General features: G+C 44.4%; 1 protein-coding gene across 1 annotated transcript in view; it reads left to right on the top strand.

The window, feature by feature from the left end:
* LOC137321176 (SH2 domain-containing adapter protein B-like) overlaps positions 1-20,272 on the top strand; it is a 258,374-nt gene that overhangs the window by 59,617 nt on the left and 178,485 nt on the right. The window lies entirely within an intron of this gene.

Raw genomic sequence — 20,272 nt, forward strand, 5'->3', positions numbered from 1 at the left:
ACCACCAATTTGGGCAGCGAATTCCATACACCCACCACCCTCTGGGTAAAAAAGATTTTCCTCATGTCCCCTTTAATCCTTCCGCCAATCAACTTAAATCTACGTCCTCTAGTTCTTGAACTCTCCGCTAAGGGAAACAGGTACTTCCTGTCTACTCTATCTGGGCCCCTCAATTTTGTACACCTCAATCAAGTCACCCCTCAGCCTCCTCTGCTCCAAGGAAAACAACCCCAGCCTATCCATTCTCTCCTCGTAGTTGCAATTTTCAAGCTTTGCATCCTCCCCACAACTCATAATCCCACCTAGTTTCGTGTCATCAGCAAACTTGGAAATATTACATTTGGTCCCCTCATCCAAATCATTAATAGATATTGTGAATAGCTGGGGTCCAAGCACTGATCCCTGCAGTACCCCACTTGCCCCTGCCTGCCACCCCGAAAAAGACCCATTTATTCCTAATCTCTGTAGGAACAAAGCCCCTCGAGCTTGTTCCGCCATTCAATTAGATCATGACTGATCTGTATCTTAACTCCATTTATCCGCCTTGGTTCCATACCCCTTAATAGCCTTGCCTAACAAAAAAACTATTAATCTTAGCTTTGAAATTTTCAATTGACCTAGCCTCAATAGCTTTTTGGGGAAGAGCGTTCCAAATTTCTGCTACCCTTTATGTGAAGGAGTGCTTTCTGACATCACCCCTGAATGTCCTAGCTCTAATTTTAAGGTGATGCCTCCTTGTTCTGGACTCCCCCACCAGAGGTAATAGGGTAGATGGAGAGAAACGATCAAATCCTTTAATCATCTTAAACAACTCAATTAGATGACCCCTTAATCTTCTATATTCAAGGGAATACAAGCCTAGTCTATGGAACCTGTCCTCATTTTTTAAAATCATTTTAGCCACGGTATCATTCTGGTAAATCTGCCGGGCAGCCCCTCCTAGGTCAATATATCTTTCCTGAGATGCAGTGCCCAGCACTGAATGCAGTACTCCAGATGGGGTCTAACCAGAGCCCTGTATAGCTGTAACTTAACTTCCACCCCTTTGTATTCCAGCCCCCTTGAGATGAAGGCCAACACTCCATGGCCCAAGGACTGGAGAATTGCAAATATTACACCCTTGTTCAAAAAAGGGTGTAAGGATAAAACTGGCAACTACAGGCCAGTCAGTTTAACCTCGGTGGTGAGGAAGCTTTTAGAAACGATAATCCGGGACAAAATTAATAGTCACTTGGACAAGTGTGCATTAATAAAGGAGAGCCAGCATGGGTTTGTTTAAGGCAAATCATGTTTAACTAACTTGATTGTATTTTTTGACTTTCAAAAGGTGTTCGATAAAGTCCCACATAATAGGCTTGTCAGTAAAATTGAAGCCCATGGAATAAAAAGGGCAGTGGCAGCGTGGATATGAAATTGGCTAAGTGTCAGGAAACAGAGTATAGTGGTGAGCGGTTGTTTCTCAGACTGGAGGGAGCCATACAGTGGTGTTCCCCAGGGGTTGATACGAGGACCATTGGTTTTCTTGATATATTAATGACTTAGACTTGGGTGTACAGAGCACAATTTCAAAATTTGCAGATGACACAAAACTTGGATGTGTAATGGACAGTGAGGAGGATAGTAATAGACTTCAAGGACATAGATAGGCTGGTGGAATGGGCGGACACATGGCAGATGAAATTTAACGTGGAGAAGTGTAAAGTGATACATTTTGAAAGGAAGAACGAGGAGAGGCAATATAAATTAAATGGTACAATTCTAACAGGGGGGGGGGGGGGGGGTGTGCAGGAACAGAGACCTGGGGGTATATGTGTACAAATCTTTGAAGGTGGCAGGACAGGTTGAGAAAGCGGTTTAAAAAGCATACAAGATCCTGGGCTTTATATAGAGGTATAGAGTACAAAAGCAAGAAAGTTATGTTGAACCTTTATAAAATATTGGTTCAGTCACAACTGGAGTATTGTGTCCAATTCTGAGCACCGCACTTTAGGAAGGAGGTGAAGGCATGAGAGAGAGATGAGTGACTTCAGTTACGTTTATACACTGGAGAAGCTGGGGTTGTTCTCCTTAAAGCAAAAAAGGTGGAGAGGAGATTTGATAGAAATGTTCAAAATCATGAAGGGTTTAGATAAAGTAAGCAAAGAGAAACTGATCCCATTGGCGGAAGGGTCAAGAACTAGAGGACACAGATTTAAGATGATTGGCAAAAGAACCAAAGGTGACATGAGGAAAAGCTTTTTTTTAACGCAACTAGTAGTTATGATCTGGAATGCTGGAAGCAGATTCAGTCGTGGTGACGATCCGGATTCTTTCCCCTCAGTCTGGTTCAGTAATAACTGAAGTCGAATACATTTTAAAGTTCAACACATCTTTAATAGCAGGGTTCTTAGTCTGCAGCATTGATTTGGACTCCTGATAGAGTCCCTCTATGCTGGCAGAGCAAGAACAAGAAACATACAGAAATCCACACGTTTTTATACAAATCAATAGGGTTGGAACATACTTAACGAGGGTCAACACCAATCATAAGCCGGGCATAGGTTGCCATGCGAGGTTACATTATTTCCGGCCAATCATAAATAATCATGTGCTGACCATGTTGCTGTTAGACATCAAAGGGGATACTTCCTCATCTTCCAACTTGGAATGTTCTTCCCTGTCCCTTCTGTTCCTTATCTCCCAACCTGGAATGTCTTTCAACTTTGGCTAAGCTCGTTACCTATATTGATCTGCCATAAACATGGAGACATTCAGACCAGTCCTTGACTCACATCAAAGACCTATCATTGATAAGACAATGCAGGCCTGCTGACTAAGCAAACATATGGCCCAGCAGGAGGGCCAGGCCACTTGTATCAATCTCAGTTACTAACTAATTAACCCTTTCTAACCATTTTGCATTCTGCTTCTTTGCCACGTAGGCATTTTAATATTTTACCGAAAACTGACCACGTAGGGATTCTCATTCCCCCCTTTTATCATTTTATGATAACCAATTATTACGGTGCTCACTGGTTCTGTAGGTTCTGCAGTGCAGCAACATTTAAGTAAGCAATAAACTATAAGAATTATAACAATGAATATGACTAGCCCTTGAACTAGAGAAGTCCCAATAGAACACAGCCATGTTTCATCAATACGCCTTTGTACTCTTATCTGTTCTCAGGAACAGACTCCTTCTAAACATCTCTCAAGTAAGTTGCGAATGTCCTTGGTCAGCTAAACCTATTCATGTTAGTTTGCAAAGGCTAACATAGTCAAATATCCTATGGTGCTTTATATTTTGTTTCCAGCCTAACTAGACTGAATGGTACCTTTCAGACCATTTTACACCTGTGAATTGGCGCCCTCCCCATTATATCCATTAATCCAAATTCTCCCTACAATATCCCGTTAGATGCTGTACCTCAACTTAACCAGGTTCCCCTCGTGTTGGCCACCAGTCCGGGTGGAAGAGAGGCAGAGCATCTGATAATCCTATCAAACTATAATTGTCTTCCCTTTTACATGCACCTTACCCCAGCGGGTGCTACTCCCGGTACCATTAAGATGTGTTCTTAGTTGAAACCACAGAGACAATGGGGACATTCTCACCCAGGCTCTGTTTTACTATCTTTGCCAAACCCTTCATCCTGTACTTACATTTATTACATGCAATGAAAATCAAGAAGCACATTACAACAAACTGCACTACGACTAATACATATGAAATTAATCTAATCCAAGGATGGATCTGTATATTCAGTCCCAAATTCCAGAGGTCATTTCACCAGGTGGTGACTTTAATTTGGTCAATGTCATGCTTAATGTTGTTATTGTCCTGTTGTAGGTTATAATAAACCTTCTGGGAGAGGCGTATCTCCATTCGCAATGCTTCCAAGTATTTAGGCAACAGGGGTGTCAGATACCCAAATGTGTCCTGATATGCTTTGAAGTCCTTTCTGACATTCTCAGAAACTTGTACGGTGGTGAGGTTATGCCGATGTATCTCTACCAGTTCCTCGGGTCCAATCCAAACCAGGACTTCAGAAATGGAGTAGAATTCTGGACTTAAAATATCACAAGTTAGATTGGCATATTTAAACGTTTTCAAATTAGTTGTAACACAGTATTCGCCCTCTCCGGCATATACCACTTAAGTGGGTTTTAGATCCGCCTCTAGGGCCTCCATGGTACAGTTAAGATCCTGATTGGTACCGGTATTATTAAACCCACACTGTGCTTCTAGGCTGTGTCCAACACTATGTGGACACACAGTGACAGCATGTCTGGTAACACATCCCTTTAATTTTGTTCCAGCCAATCTGCTTAAATCTACGTCCTCTAGTTCTTGAACCCTCTGCTCGGGGAAACAGGTACTTCCTGTCTACTTTATCTGGGCCCCTCATAATCTTGTAATTTTGTATCCATCGTGCGGATATCTTCTAAATATTGTTTCTCCCAATTTTATTGTTAACTGATGGGAACCTAACCCTGAATTTTGGAAATCCAAATTACTGTGTCCCTCTTCTTTAATTTCAGTCCTTTTGATTGATACCAGTGTTTCCTGACTGTTTCATTAACTAGTTGGTTTCTCTATGGACCATGTGTCAGTGCCTTATTTAAAAGGATTTCTCACTCGCCTGGACCACATTAACCATTTTCCTGTTGTGCTGTTGTCAAGTAACTGAGCCTGTCTGAGACTCATTCTTCAATGTATCTTCTTCATGTATCTCCGCATACTAGCAGCATCTCATAGGAATGAGCTTAGTGTTCTTGGATATTAACTTTCTGCTGGCCAGTCTCTTCTTCCTCATGGTATTTCCGAACATTTTCCATGGCACACATCATATGTCCTGTAGGATTCAGTCCTGTAAAAGCAACTGGTTTGTTTAAAGAGTGGTTGCAATAGCTCACCAGGCCATAGGCCTTTGTAATCATGTTCTTCATCCTGATCTCCGTTTCAGATGATGGCAACATACATTTGTATCTTTTATGTCCACTGTAGCCACTCTTAGGTTTTCAGGTTATCTCATCAAAAAGATCAGGGGTGTCTAGAGTGCTTATCTCCCCCTGCATGGTCCCGATGTCAGGGTAGTGGCCAGGCTATTGAGTGTAGTTTTCTCATTATTCATTATAGGCAAGGACACAAATATCTCCACGAGAAAGCTATCAATTTACTATTCTCAACTACACTTTCCTGACTTCCACTAGATTGTATATTTATGCCAGATTGATTTTTTTATCATGCCCAATTCAATGACTTTAGAGAAATTCCCATATCTCCCCACCTCGAGCATTCTGTCTCGGAAGACAACAAATAGGTTAAAACAAAACAAATCAAAATGTTTTCAAAAGAAGAGAATCAGGTTGATATCACCACGCTGTGACATTTGGTATCCGCTGATGTCTGCAGCTAAAGTCTTAAATCTTTAACACCACTGGATCGTTTCCTGCACCAAATTTCTCCAGCAAAGGTTGCACCGTAACTTTGTAACTACTCTTGGTAATCCTGCACCATCAACACTCACGTGGTCCCAAAAAAAAACCAGGGTCACCTGTTTTAAAAGAAACACAGAAAATCCATTGCGGCTCTTCTTGAGAGCCCAAGTGATTAATTTGTCAAATCTTCATTTATTATTTATTTATCCAAAGGAATAATCCCTATACCCGAAACAAATTTAGAAAACAAAACAGGAGAGAGAAATTGCCTAGTTCCACTCTTGCTCTCTCTCTGAAGCACGCAGCCTGTCTGAAATAAACACTGTCTCTCCCACATACAGATGTATGCAGGGCTGCAGACTGGAATTTCTAACTCCAAGTCCTAATCTCTGTGTTTTCAAGATGTAACCACATTAAGCAGATATCATTAGCAGCCGCCTACTAAGATACGTTATATTCCTCTTATTAATTTATTAATGGTTTGGGCATGTGTTTCTAGCACTGTAGCTATCCTTTGCAAATATATGGTCAGCATTTGATCCTCAAACAATTCCTTATCTGTATTTTCATTTATCTTTTAATATATCTTTAATGCGAGACCCTAAATCTCTGACCTTTTGATCTAATGTTGTCAAATCAATGGTGTTAACAACTAAGGCAAAGGCAGTTGCTATATCACTTATCACAGATCTTTACGTCTCCATATTTGCCTATCTCTTTTTACGATGTCCACCTCCATTCCATGTCGCTCTTTGTTTTAACACTTGAGTTAGGAGGTGTTGATCTAATTGTTGAGTTTTCTTAGCATTCTCAATGCGAGTTATATAATTTGTCAGGGAAGGTCTCCCCTCTTTGGTCAGATCTTGTATTCTACTATTAATTTCAAATAAAATTGAACAGCCCCAGAACTTGTCAAAACTTCCTTATCATACTGTGGCAGGGTAAAACTGATAGGCGTTTAGTACCCTGTGTCAGTACATAGCTCAAGTAATGGACTTCCAATTGTCTAACCTATGCTTCCTTTTCATATGATTTGTTTTACATTCCTTTCTTATCAATTTTTCACTGCAGCGTGAAAACTTATATCTCAGTCAATTGTAGCCTTTGGCATTTCCGAGTGATTGGGACAATTTTACTAATATAACCTATACCAATTATTACCTCATGTTCACCTGTGTTCTGGGCAAGCCTCAGACAGTTCTCAACCGACTGGGTCATTTCTATCTGTTTGAACTGCTCTTGGCATGACAGTCTGGCTTCTTGGGATGGAAGGGGTTAATATTAACTTGCTCTTGTGGTAGGAGTAACTTGATCCTTCTCCCTTTTGAGATTAAGTTCCCACCTTCAAAATTTCACTTCACACAGGTTTGACTGATTTTTTTACTTCTCACATTTGTGGATTGCTTTATACTATATTTTTGCACACTATTTTTTCACATACTTTTAGTGGATCTGATTATAATCAACGCTCCGAGCTGTTCCAACTTTCCGACTTTTCCTATCACAATGATCCTGATAGTTTTTTTAATCTATCCCGTTAATTTTTAACCTCTTTTTAAACCACAGCCAATCACAAAATAAACATTCGAAATGCCAATTTTTTGAAGATCCCATGTCTGGAAGTTAACATGCCCACACTTTATAAGAACCAGAATTTAATAGGTCACTTAACCTCAATAACTCCAATTTTAATTCAGCAGTATCAGAATTAAACACACGACAAGACAGATACATTACACAAAGGAAGAATTGTAAACAATTTTACAACACCAAGTTATAGTCCAGCAATTTTATTTTAAATTCACAAGCTTTCGGAGATTTTCTCCTTCCTCAGGCAAATGTTTCAAGATCTCCTTGAAGCCTACGCATTTATACATATTGAACAATAAAACATGGTGTTTACAGACTGCCCCTGCAACTGCCCGTTGCCAAGGCAATCACCGTGTTCAGACAGAGAGGTGTTACCTGCAGAACCTCCGAATACACATTCAACAAAAAAACAAACAGGGAAAAAAAAAGAGAAAAAAAACACAGAGGCAGAAACATCCGGAAGGCAGAGAGAGCCAGCAAATGACCCATTATATTAAAAACAGATAACATTTGTTCGCTGGTGGGGTAACGTGTAGCGTGACATGAACCCAAGATCCCGGTTGAGGCCGTCCTCATGGGTGCGGAACTTGGCTATCAATTTCTGCTCGACAATTTTGCGTTGTCGTGTGTCTCGAAGGCCGCCTTGGAGTACGCTTACCCGAAGGTCGGTGGATGAATGTCCATGACTGCTGAAGTGTTCCCCGACTAGGAGGGAACCCTCCTGTTTGGCGATTGTTGCGCGGTGTCCGTTCATCCGTTGTCGCAGCGTCTGCATGGTCTCGCCAATGTACCATGCTCTGGGGCATCCGAGGGTCGCTGCCCTCAGCTGGACATGTATGCTCAAGCTGTCAGGAAATGCGTCAATGCCAGATTCATCAGCCGCACTCAGAAGACAGTCCAGAATGTCACCCGAGCACAACGCAACGCCATCAACGCTCTCAAGACCAACCGCAACATCGTCATCAAACCAGCGGACAAAGGAGGAGCCATAGTCATACAGAACAGACTATTGCAAAGAAGCATACCGACAACTGGACAACCAGGAACACTACAGACGGTTACCCGCAGATCCGACCAAAGAACACACCCACCAGCTCAACAAACTGATCAAGACCTTCGATCCAGACCTTCAAAGCATCCTACGCATTCTCATCCCACGTAATCCCCGCGTGGGAGACTTCTACTGCCTCCCAAAGATACACAAAGCCAACACACCCGGACGTCCCATCGTATCAGGCAACGGAACCCTGTGTGAGAACCTCTCTGGATACATCGAGGGCATCCTGAAACCCATCGTACAGGGAACCCCCAGCTTCTGTCGTGACACTACAGACTTCCTACAAAAACTCAGTACCCACGGACCAGTTGAACCAGGAACACTTCTCACCACGATGGACGTCTCGGCACTATACACCAGTATCCCCCACGATGACGGCATCGCTGCGACAGCATCAATACTCAACACCAACAACAGCCAATCTCCGGAAGCCATCCTACAACTCATCCGCTTCATCCTGGATCACAATGTCTTCACCTTCGATAACCAGTTCTTTACCCAAACACACGGAACAGCCATGGGGACCAAATTCGCACCCCAATACGCCAACATTTTCATGCACAAGTTCGAGCAGGACTTCTTCACTGCACAAGACCTCCAACCAACACTATACACCAGATACATCGACGACATTTTCTTTCTATGGACCCACGGCAAGGAATCACTAAAGAGACTACACGATAACATCAACAAGTTCCATCCCACCATCAAGCTCACCATGGACTACTCCTCAGAATCAGTTTCTTTCTTGGACACACGAATCTCCATCAAAGACGGGCACCTCAGCACCTCACTCTACCGCAAGCCCACGGACAACCTCACGATGCTCCACTTTTCCAGCTTCCACCCTAACCACGTCAAAGAGGCCATCCCCTATGGACAGGCCCTGCGAATACACAGGGTCTGCTCAGACGAGGAGGAACGCGATGGACACCTACAGACGCTGAAAGACGCCCTAGTAAGAACGGGATATGACGCTCGACTCATCGATCGACAGTTCCGACGGGCCACAGCAAAAAATCGCATAGACCTCCTCAGGAGACTAACACGGGACGCAACCAACAGAGTACCCTTTGTCGTCCAGTACTTCCCCGGAGCGGAGAAACTACGCCATGTTCTCCGCAGCCTTCAACATGTCATCAATGAGGACAAACACCTCGCTATGGCCATCCCCACACCTCCACTACTCGCCTTTAAACAGCCACCCAACCTCAAACAGACCATCGTTCGCAGCAAACTACCTAGCTTTCAAGAGAACAGCGTCCACGACGCCACACAACCCTGCCACGGTAACCTCTGCAAGACATGCCAGATCATCGACACAGATACCACCATCACACGAGATGACACCACCCACCAGGTGCATGGTTCATACTCCTGTGACTCAGCCAACGTTGTCTACCTCATACGTTGCAGGAAAGGATGCCCCAGAGCATGGTACATTGGCGAGACCATGCAGACGCTGCGACAACGGATGAACGGACACCGCGCAACAATCGCCAAACAGGAGGGTTCCCTCCCAGTCGGGGAACACTTCAGCAGTCATGGACATTCATCCACCGACCTTCGGGTAAGCGTACTCCAAGGCGGCCTTCGAGACACACGACAACGCAAAATTGTCGAGCAGAAATTGATAGCCAAGTTCCGCACCCATGAGGACGGCCTCAACCGGGATCTTGGGTTCATGTCACGCTACACGTTACCCCACCAGCGAACAAATGTTATCTGTTTTTAATATAATGGGTCATTTGCTGGCTCTCTCTGCCTTCCGGATGTTTCTGCCTCTCTCTGTTTTTTTTTTCTCTTTTTTTTTCCCTGTTTGTTTTTTTGTTGAATGTGTATTCGGAGGTTCTGCAGGTAACACCTCTCTGTCTGAACACGGTGATTGCCTTGGCAACGGGCAGTTGCAGGGGCAGTCTGTAAACACCATGTTTTATTGTTCAATATGTATAAATGCGTAGGCTTCAAGGAGATCTTGAAACATTTGCCTGAGGAAGGAGAAAATCTCCGAAAGCTTGTGAATTTAAAATAAAATTGCTGGACTATAACTTGGTGTTGTAAAATTGTTTACAATTGTCAACCCCAGTCCATCACCGGCATCTCCACATCACAAAGGAAGAAAACACACAAGACACAGTAAGAAGGGGGCGTGGCCCACAACACCGACAAAAAAAACACTGATCAAGACAGGCTTTTTAAAGGGACAGTACACTTAAACAACAAAACCTTTCTTTTTCGGGTCTCTGTCTTTTAAACATTTGTCTAGTCACTTAATTCTATCCATTTTTTCTACAGTACTGTCTCCATAAAGCAATTAGTTCTTTGGCTGTGGTACCTCTGTTATTTTTCCAAATTAATTCCTGAGCCTTTTTGGCGGCATCTAAGTTTTATCAATAGTTCCTGTTTATATCCAATCACCAGGAACTTAAACCCTGACTACCCTCAGTGATATTAACCACTGACCTACCGCTTACAAGTTATTCCCTCAATGATATTCGACCACTGACCTCTTCCTGCTATATCTGTGTATTCACCAGACTGACCTGAATCTTGTAAGGACACCACACGAGTATTAGCGATTGGATGATTCGTCGTCAGACTGACGGATTGGAGGAAAACCGACATAGTAAATTAAGACTACTTACATCGGGGCGCCATTTCCTTCCTCCGTGTCTGAGATAATCCGCCTCTTACTCCGCGAACTCTCGGTGAACGACCGTTAAGATCCCATCGCTGCCACCAAATGACGATCCGGATTCTTTCCCCTCAGTCTGGTTCAGTAATAACTGAAGTCGAATACATTTTAAAGTTCAACACATCTTTAATAGCAGGGTTCTTAGTCTGCAGCATTGATTTGGACTCCTGATAGAGTCCCTCTATGCTGGCAGAGCAAGAACAAGAAACATACAGAAATCCACACGTTTTTATACAAATCAATAGGGTTGGAACATACTTAACGAGGGTCAACACCAATCATAAGCCGGGCATAGGTTGCCATGCGAGGTTACATTATTTCCGGCCAATCATAAATAATCATGTGCTGACCATGTTGCTGTTAGACATCAAAGGGGATACTTCCTCATCTTCCAACTTGGAATGTTCTTCCCTGTCCCTTCTGTTCCTTATCTCCCAACCTGGAATGTCTTTCAACTTTGGCTAAGCTCGTTACCTATATTGATCTGCCATAAACATGGAGACATTCAGACCAGTCCTTGACTCACATCAAAGACCTATCATTGATAAGACAATGCAGGCCTGCTGACTAAGCAAACATATGGCCCAGCAGGAGGGCCAGGCCACTTGTATCAATCTCAGTTACTAACTAATTAACCCTTTCTAACCATTTTGCATTCTGCTTCTTTGCCACGTAGGCATTTTAATATTTTACCGAAAACTGACCACGTAGGGATTCTCAGTGGCTTTCAAAAAGGAATTGGATAAATACTTGAAGGGAAAAAATTTGCAGGGCTACAGGGAAAGAGCAGGGGAATGGGACCAACTGAATTGGTCTTACAAAGAGCCGGTATGGGCTCCTTCTGTGCTGCAACCATTCTGTGATGCTATGATTCCATTAGTCCTTTTAATTATTTTTTGTACCTGTCCACTTAATTTTTAATGATTTCTGTCATTGCACCCCTAAATCTCTCTGCTCCTCCACAGATCCTAGCTTCTCACCATTTAGAAAACGCTTTCATCTATCTTTTGGCTCCAATGTGGATTACCTCGCACTTCCCCACGTTGAACTCCATCTGCCAGTTTTGCTGACTCACTTAATAAAAGTGTCCCTTTGCAACTTTCTGCTCCCATCTACTTATTGTGCCACCTAACTAAGTGTTGCCAGCAAACTTGGATATACGGTTCTCTATTCTTCCACCTCAGTTATTTATAAATATAGTAAAAAGCTACGGTCCCAGTACAGATCCCTGGGGGACACCACTAGTCACATCCTGACAATTGGAGTACATACCCATTATCCGTACTCCCTGTCTCCTATTCTCTACCCATGTCAAAGGGTTCCATCCAATTCCATGTGCTTCTATTTTTCGTAACAGCCACTTTGTGTGGAACCTTGTGTGCAGCCTTCTGGAAATCCATATAAATAACACCCAAAAACACTCCCATAACTACCACATTAGTTACCATCTCAAAAAATTCAACTAGGTTCGTTAGATATGACTTGCCCTTTACAAATCCATGCTGGCTCTTTGATCAGCTCAAATTTATCCAAATGCTCAAGTCACTCTGTCCCTAATAACAGATTCTTGTAACTTCCTCACAGATGTTAAAACTAATAGGTCTATAATTTCCACATTTTTATCTCCCTCCCTTCTTAAATAATGCAGCGACATTGGTAATTTTGCAATTCAAGGGGACAGTTCTTGAAACGAGAGAATTTTTGAAGATCATGACTAAAGCATCTACAATTTCCTCATCTACTTATTTTAAAACCCTGGGGTGGAAACCATCAGGTCCTGGAGGTTTGTCTATCTTCAGTCTCATTATTTTCCCCTTTACCATTTTTTTAAAAACTTGTATTAAATCTAGTAAGTTCCTCTCCTTGATTTATTTTTAGATTTCCCAATATCTCTGATCCTGTATCCTCTTCCTCTACTGTGAAGACCAATACAAAGTAATTATTTAGCATGTCTGCCATTTCCTTATTTACAATTACAATATCACCTGCGTCTGTCTTTAAGGGGCCCATGTTACCCTTGGCCACCTTCTTTCTCTTAACATACTTACAAAAGCCTTTAGTGTTGTCCTTGATATCCCTTGCAACTTTTTCTCGTATTCCCTTTTTGTAACTCTTACTACTTCCATTGCTGTTCTTTATATGTCTCCCAGTCTGCAGGATCTTCACTATTCTTCGCATTTGTATAAGCCGTTTCTTTTAGTGTTATACTATCTCTCACCCCTTTTGACCAAGGTTGTTTAATTACACAAGCAGAGCTATTGCCCCTTAGGGGCATGTACAGGTCTTGTATTGTACCAAACACTTCTTTGAACGCCTCCCACTGTTCATCTGTAGTTTTATCCGTTAACAATTCTGCCCAGTCAACTGTGGTCAATTCTGCCTTACCTAGATTTAAAACCTTGGTTCGTGACTCGCCCGTCTCCTTTTCAACCTAATATCGGATTCAATCATGTTATCGTCACTGTTAGCTAGGTGTTCCCTCAATGTTAGATTGTTGACTAAATCTGTCTCATTACTCAACGCTAAATCTAATATGGCCTGTCATCTTGATGGTTGAAGAACCAATTGTGCCAGAAAACTGTCTCGAATACACAAGAAATTTGCTGCCTTTGGGACTCGAGCTAGCCTGCTTCTAAGAACATTGGCCTACTCCTGTTCCTATCAGCCCCTTGAACCAGTTACTTTATTCAACGAGATCATGGCTGATCTGTATCCTAACTCCATCCACCCGCCTTAGCTCCATATCTCAATACCCATGGCTAGCAAAAATCTATCTATCTCCGATTTAATATTAATTGAGCTAGCACTATTCCTTTTTGTGGGAGAAAGTTCCACACTTCTACCACCCTTTGTGTGAATAAGTGTTTCCTAATTTCTCTCCTGAATGGCCTGGCTCTGATTTTAAGGTTATGTCCCCTTGTCCTAGACTCTGCTACCAACGGAAAACATTTCTCTCTATCTACCCTATCAATTCCTTTCAAAATCCTAAAAACCTTAATCAAATCACCCCTTAATGTTTTATATTCCAGGGAATACGAGCCTCGTTTATGTAATCTCTCCTTATAATTTAACCCTGGAAGCCCTGGTAACATTCTGTGAATCTGCGCTGCACTCCTTCCAAGGCCATTATGCCCTTTCTAAGGTTTGGCACCCAGAATTGTACGCAGTACTCGAGATGTGGTCTATATTCTAGTCCTCTAGATATAAAGGCTAACATTCTGTTAGACCTTTTGATTATTTTTTTTATCTGACCACTGTATGGAGTGGAGCGCAGGATCAGCAATAAAAGGAGGGAGAGGGGGAGTGGAGAGCGGGAGAGGTGAAAATACACCAAGAAATTTGCTGCCTTTGGGCCTCAGCACAAAGTGATGTCAGCACAAGGGAAGGAGCTGATTGGTGAGTTTTTAAAAAAAAAGTCTTTAAATTTATTTTTGTTGAGTTTAATTAATAAATCGAGACATGGCAGGGCGCTTCCCGTGTCCTGGACGACCACAGGTGCAGGAAGTGTCGTCAGCTGGAGGAGCTCGAGCTCCGGATTTCAGAGCATGAGCAACAAGCTGGCATCACTGCAGTGCATCCGTGAGGCTGAGAGTTTCGCGGATTTTTTTTTTTATTCGTTCATGGGATGTGGGTGTCGCTGACGAGGCCGGCATTTATTGCCCATCCCTAATTGCCCTTGAGAAGGTGGTGAGCTGCCTTCTTGAACCGCTGCAGTCCGTGAGGTGAAGGTTCTCCCACAGTGCTGTTAGGAAGGGAGTTCCAGGATTTTGACCCAGCGACAATGAAAGAACGGCGATATATTTCCAAGTCAGGATGGTGTGTGACTTGGAGGGGAACGTGCAGGTGGTGTTCCCATGTACCTGCTGCTCTTGTCCTTCTAGGTGGTACAGGTCGCGGGTTTGGGAGGTGCTGTCGAAGAAGCCTTGGTGAGTTGCTGCAGTGCATCCTGTGGATGGTACACACTGCAGCTACGGTGCGCCGGTGGTGAAGGGAGTGAATGTTTAGGGTGGTGGATGGGGTGCCAATCAAGCGGGCTGCTCTGTCCTGGATGGTGTCGAGCTTCTTGAGTGTTGTTGGAGCTGCACTCATCCAGGCAAGTGGAAAGTATTCCATCACACTCCTGACTTGTGCCTTGTAGATGGTGGAAAGGCTTTGGGGAGTCAGGAGGTGAGTCACTCGCCGCAGAATACCCAGCCTCTGGCTTGCTCTTGTAGCCACAGTATTTATATGGCTGGTCCAGTTAAGTTTCTGGTCAATGGTGACCCCCAGGATGTTGATGGTGGGGGATTCGGCGATGGTAATGCCGTTGAATGTCAAGGGGAGGTGGTTAGACTCTCTCTTGTTGGAGATGGTCATTGCTTGGCACTTTTCTGGTGCGAATGTTACTTGCCACTTATGAGCCCAAGCCTGGATGTTATCCAGGTCTTGTTGCATGCGGGCTCGGACTGCTTCATTATCTGAGGGGTTACGATTGGAACCGAACACTGTGCAATCATCAGCGAACATCCCCATTTCTGACCTTATGATGGAGGGAAGATCATTGATGAAGCAGCTGAAGATGGTTGGGCCTAGGACACTGCCTTGAGGAACTCCTGCAGCAATGTCCTGGGGCTGAGATGATTGGCCACCAACAACCACTACCAACTTCCTTTGTGCTCGGTATGACTCCAGCCACTGGAGAGTTTTCCCCCTGATTCCCATTGACTTCAATTTTACTAGGGTTCCTTGGTGCCACACTCGGTCAAAGGCTGCCTTGATGTCAAGGGCAGTCACTTTCACCTCACCTCTGGAATTCAGCTCTTTTGTCCATGTTTGGACCAAGGCTGTAATGAGGTCTGGAGCCAAGTGGTCCTGGCGGAACCCAAACTGAGCATCAGTGAGTAGGTTATTGGTGAGTAAGTGCCGCTTGATAGCGCTGTCGACGACACCTTCCATCACTTTGCTGATGATTGAGAGTAGACTGATGGGGCAGTAATTGGCCGGATTGGATTTGTCCTGCTTTTTGTGGACAGGACATACCTGGGCAATTTTTCACATTGTCGGGTAGATGCCAGTGTTGTAGCTGTACTGGAACAGCTTGGCTAGAGGAGCAGCTAGTTCTGGAGCGCAAGTCTTCAGACTACAGCCGGGATGTTGTCTGGGCCCATAGCCTTTGCTGTATCCAGTGCAGTCAGCCGTTTCTTGATATCACGTGGAATGAATCGAATTGGCTGAAGACTGGCTTCTGTGATGGTGGGGATATCGGGAGGCGGCTGAGATGGATCATCCACTCGGCACTTCTGGCTGAAGATGGTTGCAAACGCTTCAGCCTTGTCTTTTGCACTCACGTGCTGGACTCCGCCATCATTGAGGATGGGGATGTTTACAGAGCCTCCTCCTCCCGTTAGTTGTTTAATTGTCCACCACCATTCACGACTGTATGTGGCAGGACTGCAGAGCTTTGATCTGATCCGTTGGTTGTGGAATCGCTTAGTTCTGTCTATAGCATGTTGCTTCTGCTGTTTAGCATGCATGTAATCCTGTGTTGTAGCTTCACCAGGTTGGCACCTCATTTTTAGGTGCGCTTGGTGCTGCTCCTGGCATGCTCTTCTACACTCCTCATTGAACCAGGATTCATCCCCCTGGCTTGTTGGTAATGGTAGAGTGAGGACTATGCGGGGCCATGAGGTTACAGATTGTGCTGGAATACAATTCTGCTGCTGCTGATGGCCCACAGCGCCTCATGGATGCCCAGTTTTGAGCTGCTAGATCTGTACTGAATCTATCCCATTTAGCACGGTGGTAGTGCCACACAACACGTTGGATGGTGTCCTCAGTGCAAAGACGGGACTTCATCTCCACGAGGACTGTGCGGTGGTCACTCCTACCAATACTGTCATGGACCGATGCATTTGCGACAGGTAGATTGGTGAAGGCGAGGTCAAGTAAGTTTTTCCCTTGTGTTGGTTCACTCACCACCTGCCGCAGGCCCAGTCTCGCAGCTATGTCCTTCAGGACTTGGCGAGCTCAGTCAGTAGTGGTGCTACCGAGCACCTTTCAGGAAGTGGTCACCCCACAGCTTGAGAGTGCAGGCAGTGGGGGACTGGGTGACCGCCAGATAGACAAGGAGGACCAGGCAGGTGATGCAGGAGTCCCCTGAGGGCATCTCACACTCTAACCAGTATTCAGTTCTGAATACTGGTGGGGGAGAGGGTTCCTCTGGGGAGCACAGCCAGAGCCAAATCCACAGCACTGTGGGTGGCTCAGCTGTACGGGGAGGGAGGAGGAAGGTCAGGAGAGCGATAGCGATAGTGATAGGGGATTCTATAGGTAGGGGAACGGATAGGCGTTTCTGCGACCGCAGACGAGATTCCAGGATGGTATGTTGCCTCCCTGGTATCCCAGGGTCAAGGATGTTACCGAGCAGCTGCAGAACATTCTGGAGGGGGAGGGTGAACAGCCAGAGGTCGTGGTCCATATCGGTACTAACAACTATAAATAGAAAGAGGGATGAGGTCCGGCAGGCAGATTTTAAGGAGTTAGGAAAGAGATTAATAAGCAGGACCACAAAGGTAGTAATCATCGGTTTTCTCTTGGTGCCATGCGCTATCGAGTATAGAAATAGGAGGATAGAGTTGGGCCTGGATACACTGAGTTTAGAAGAATGAGAGGTGATCTTATTGAAGATCCTGAGGGGACTGGAAGGGGTTTATACTGAGAGGATGTTTCCCCTTGTAAGGGTGACTAGAACTAGGGGCCATAGTTTAAAAAGAAGGGGTCTCCCATTTAAGACGTAGCTGAGGAGAAATTTTTTCTCTCTGGTCTTGAGTCTGTGGAACTCCCTTCCCCAGACAACGGTGGAAGCAGGGTCATTGAATATTTTTAAGGCTGAGTTAGATAGATTCCTGATTAACAAGGGAGTCAAAGGTTATAGTAGGTGGACGGGAAAGTAGGGTTGAGGTCACAATCAGATCAGCCATGATCTTATCAAATGGCAAAGCAGGCTCGAATGGCCGACTCCTGCTCTTAATTCGTATGTTTGTATGAATGCGTGGCTGCAGAGATGGTGCAGGAGGGAGGGCTTTAGATTCCTGGGGCATTGGGACCAGTTCTGGTGGAGGTGGGACCTGCACAAGCCGGCCGGGTTGCACCCCAACAGGGCCAGACCAATATCCTCGCGGGGAGGTTTGCTAGTGCTGTTGGGGAGCGTTCAAACTAACTTGGCAGGGGGATGGGAACCTAAGCATAGATTCAGAAAGGAGAGAAATAGAGCTGGAAATGAAAGGCAGAAAATTAGTAAGTGAGTTTGGAAAGCAGAGGAAACAAAGGTTAGAAACTAGACAACAAAGGAGATTGGCAGCGCTTAATGGTATATACCTCAATGCAAGGAGTATGGTGAATTAGGCAGATGAGCTAAGGGCACAGATAGACACGTGGAAGCACGATATCTTAGCTATTACTGAAACAAGGCTTAATGCTCCTGGTTATGGGGTTTTCAGACGAGATAGAGAGGGGGATAAAAAAGGAGGAGGGGTGGCAATATTGGTTAAAGAAACATTTACAGCTCTGAGGAGGGATGATATGTTAGAAGAATCATCAAATGAGGCCATATGGGTTGAGCCAAAGAACAAAAAAGCCACACTGCTGGGACTATACTATAGACCCCCAAACAGTCAGAGGGAGATAGAAGAGGAAATATGTAGGCAAATTTCTGAGAAGTGCAAAATCAATAGGGCAGTAATAGTAGGCGAATTCAACTACCCTAATATTAACTGGGATACAATCAGTGCAAAAGGTATTGAGGGCGCAGAATTCTTCAGTTGCATTCAGGAGAACTTTTTTAGCCAGTACTTAGCAAGCCCAACAAGAGGCTGCGCAGTTCTGGATTTAGTTTTGGGGAATGAAGCTGGGCAGGTGGAAGGTGTTATCAGCGGGAGAGCGTTTTGGTAGTAGTGATCATAATTCAGTTAGATTTAGCATAGTTACGGAAAAGGATAGAGATAGATCAGGAGTAAGAGTTATGAATTGGGGAATGGCCAATTTTACTAAGCTGAGAAGTGATTTATCAATAGTGGGCTGGAAACAGCTACTTGAAGGTAAATCAGTGTCAGAGCAGTGGGAGGCATTCAAGGGGGAGATAGTGAGGGTTCAGAGTAAACATGTTCCCACAAAGAAAAAGGGTTGCACTGCCAAATCGAGAGCCCCCTGGATGACTAGCATACAAGGTAAGGTACCGCACAAAGGGAAAGCTTTTGTCAGATACCAAGAGCTCAATACTGCAGAAAGCCTAGAGGAGTATAGGAAGTGCAGGGGTGAAATTAAAAAGGAATTTAGGAAAGCAAAGAGAGGGCATGAAAAGATAAGGAAAACCCAAAAATGTTTTATAAATACATAAAGAACAAGAGGATAACTAAGGAAAGAGTAGGGCCTATTGGAGACCAAAAAGGTAACCTACGTCTGGAGGCGGAAGATGTGGGTGGTTCTTAATGAATACTTTGCGTCTGTCTTCACAAAAGAGGGGGACGTGCAGAGATTGTAGTTGAGGAGGAGGAGGAGGAGTGTGAAATATTGGATGGGATAAGCAGTGAGAGAGGAAGTATTAAGGGATTTAGCATCTTTGAAAGTAGATAAATCGCCAGGCCCGGATGAAATGTATCCCAGGCTGTTAACAGAAGCAAGGGAGGAAATAGCGGAGGCTCCGACCGTTATTTTCCAATCCTCCCTAGCTACAGGCATGGTGCTGGAGGATTGGAGGACTGCTAATGTTGTACCGTTGTTTAAAAAGGGAGAAAGGGATAGATCGAGTAATTATAGGCCAGTCAGTCTAACATCGGTGGTGGACAATTTATTGGAATCTGTTCTGAGGGTCAGCATAAATCGTTAATCAAGGACAGTCAGCGTGGATTTGTTAAGGGAAGGTTGTGTCTGACTAACTTGATTGAATTTTTTGAGGAGGTAACAAGGAGGGTCGATGAGGATAACGCGTTTGATGTGGTGTACATGGATTTCAGCAAGGCTTTTGACAAGGTCTCACATGACAGACTGGTCAAAAAAGTAAAAGCCCATGGGAGCCAAGGGAAAGTGGCTAGTTGGATCCAAAATTGGCTCAATAGCAGGAAGCAAAGGGTAATGCTTGACGGGTGTTTTTGCGACTGGAAGGCTGTTTCCAGTGCGGACCCGCAAGGCTCAGTACCAGGTCCCTTGCTTTTTGTGGTATATGTTAATGATTTGGACTTGAATGTGGGGGGCTTGATCAAGAAGTTTGCTGATGACACAAAAATTGGCCGTGTAGTGATAGTGAGGAGGAAAGCTGTAGACTACAGGAAGGATATCGGCCTCCTCCTGATATCCCCACCATTACAGAAGCCAGTCTTCAGCCAATTCGATTCACTCCACGTGATGTCAAGAAACGGCTGAGTGCATGGGATACAGCAACGGCTATGGGCCCCGACAACATCCCGGTTGTAGTGCTGAAGACTTGTGCTCCAGAACTAGCTGCGCCTCTAGCCAAGCTGTTCCAGTACAGCTAC

This window comes from Heptranchias perlo, chromosome 4 (assembly GCF_035084215.1).
Source record: "Heptranchias perlo isolate sHepPer1 chromosome 4, sHepPer1.hap1, whole genome shotgun sequence".
Lineage (NCBI taxonomy): Eukaryota > Metazoa > Chordata > Chondrichthyes > Hexanchiformes > Hexanchidae > Heptranchias > Heptranchias perlo.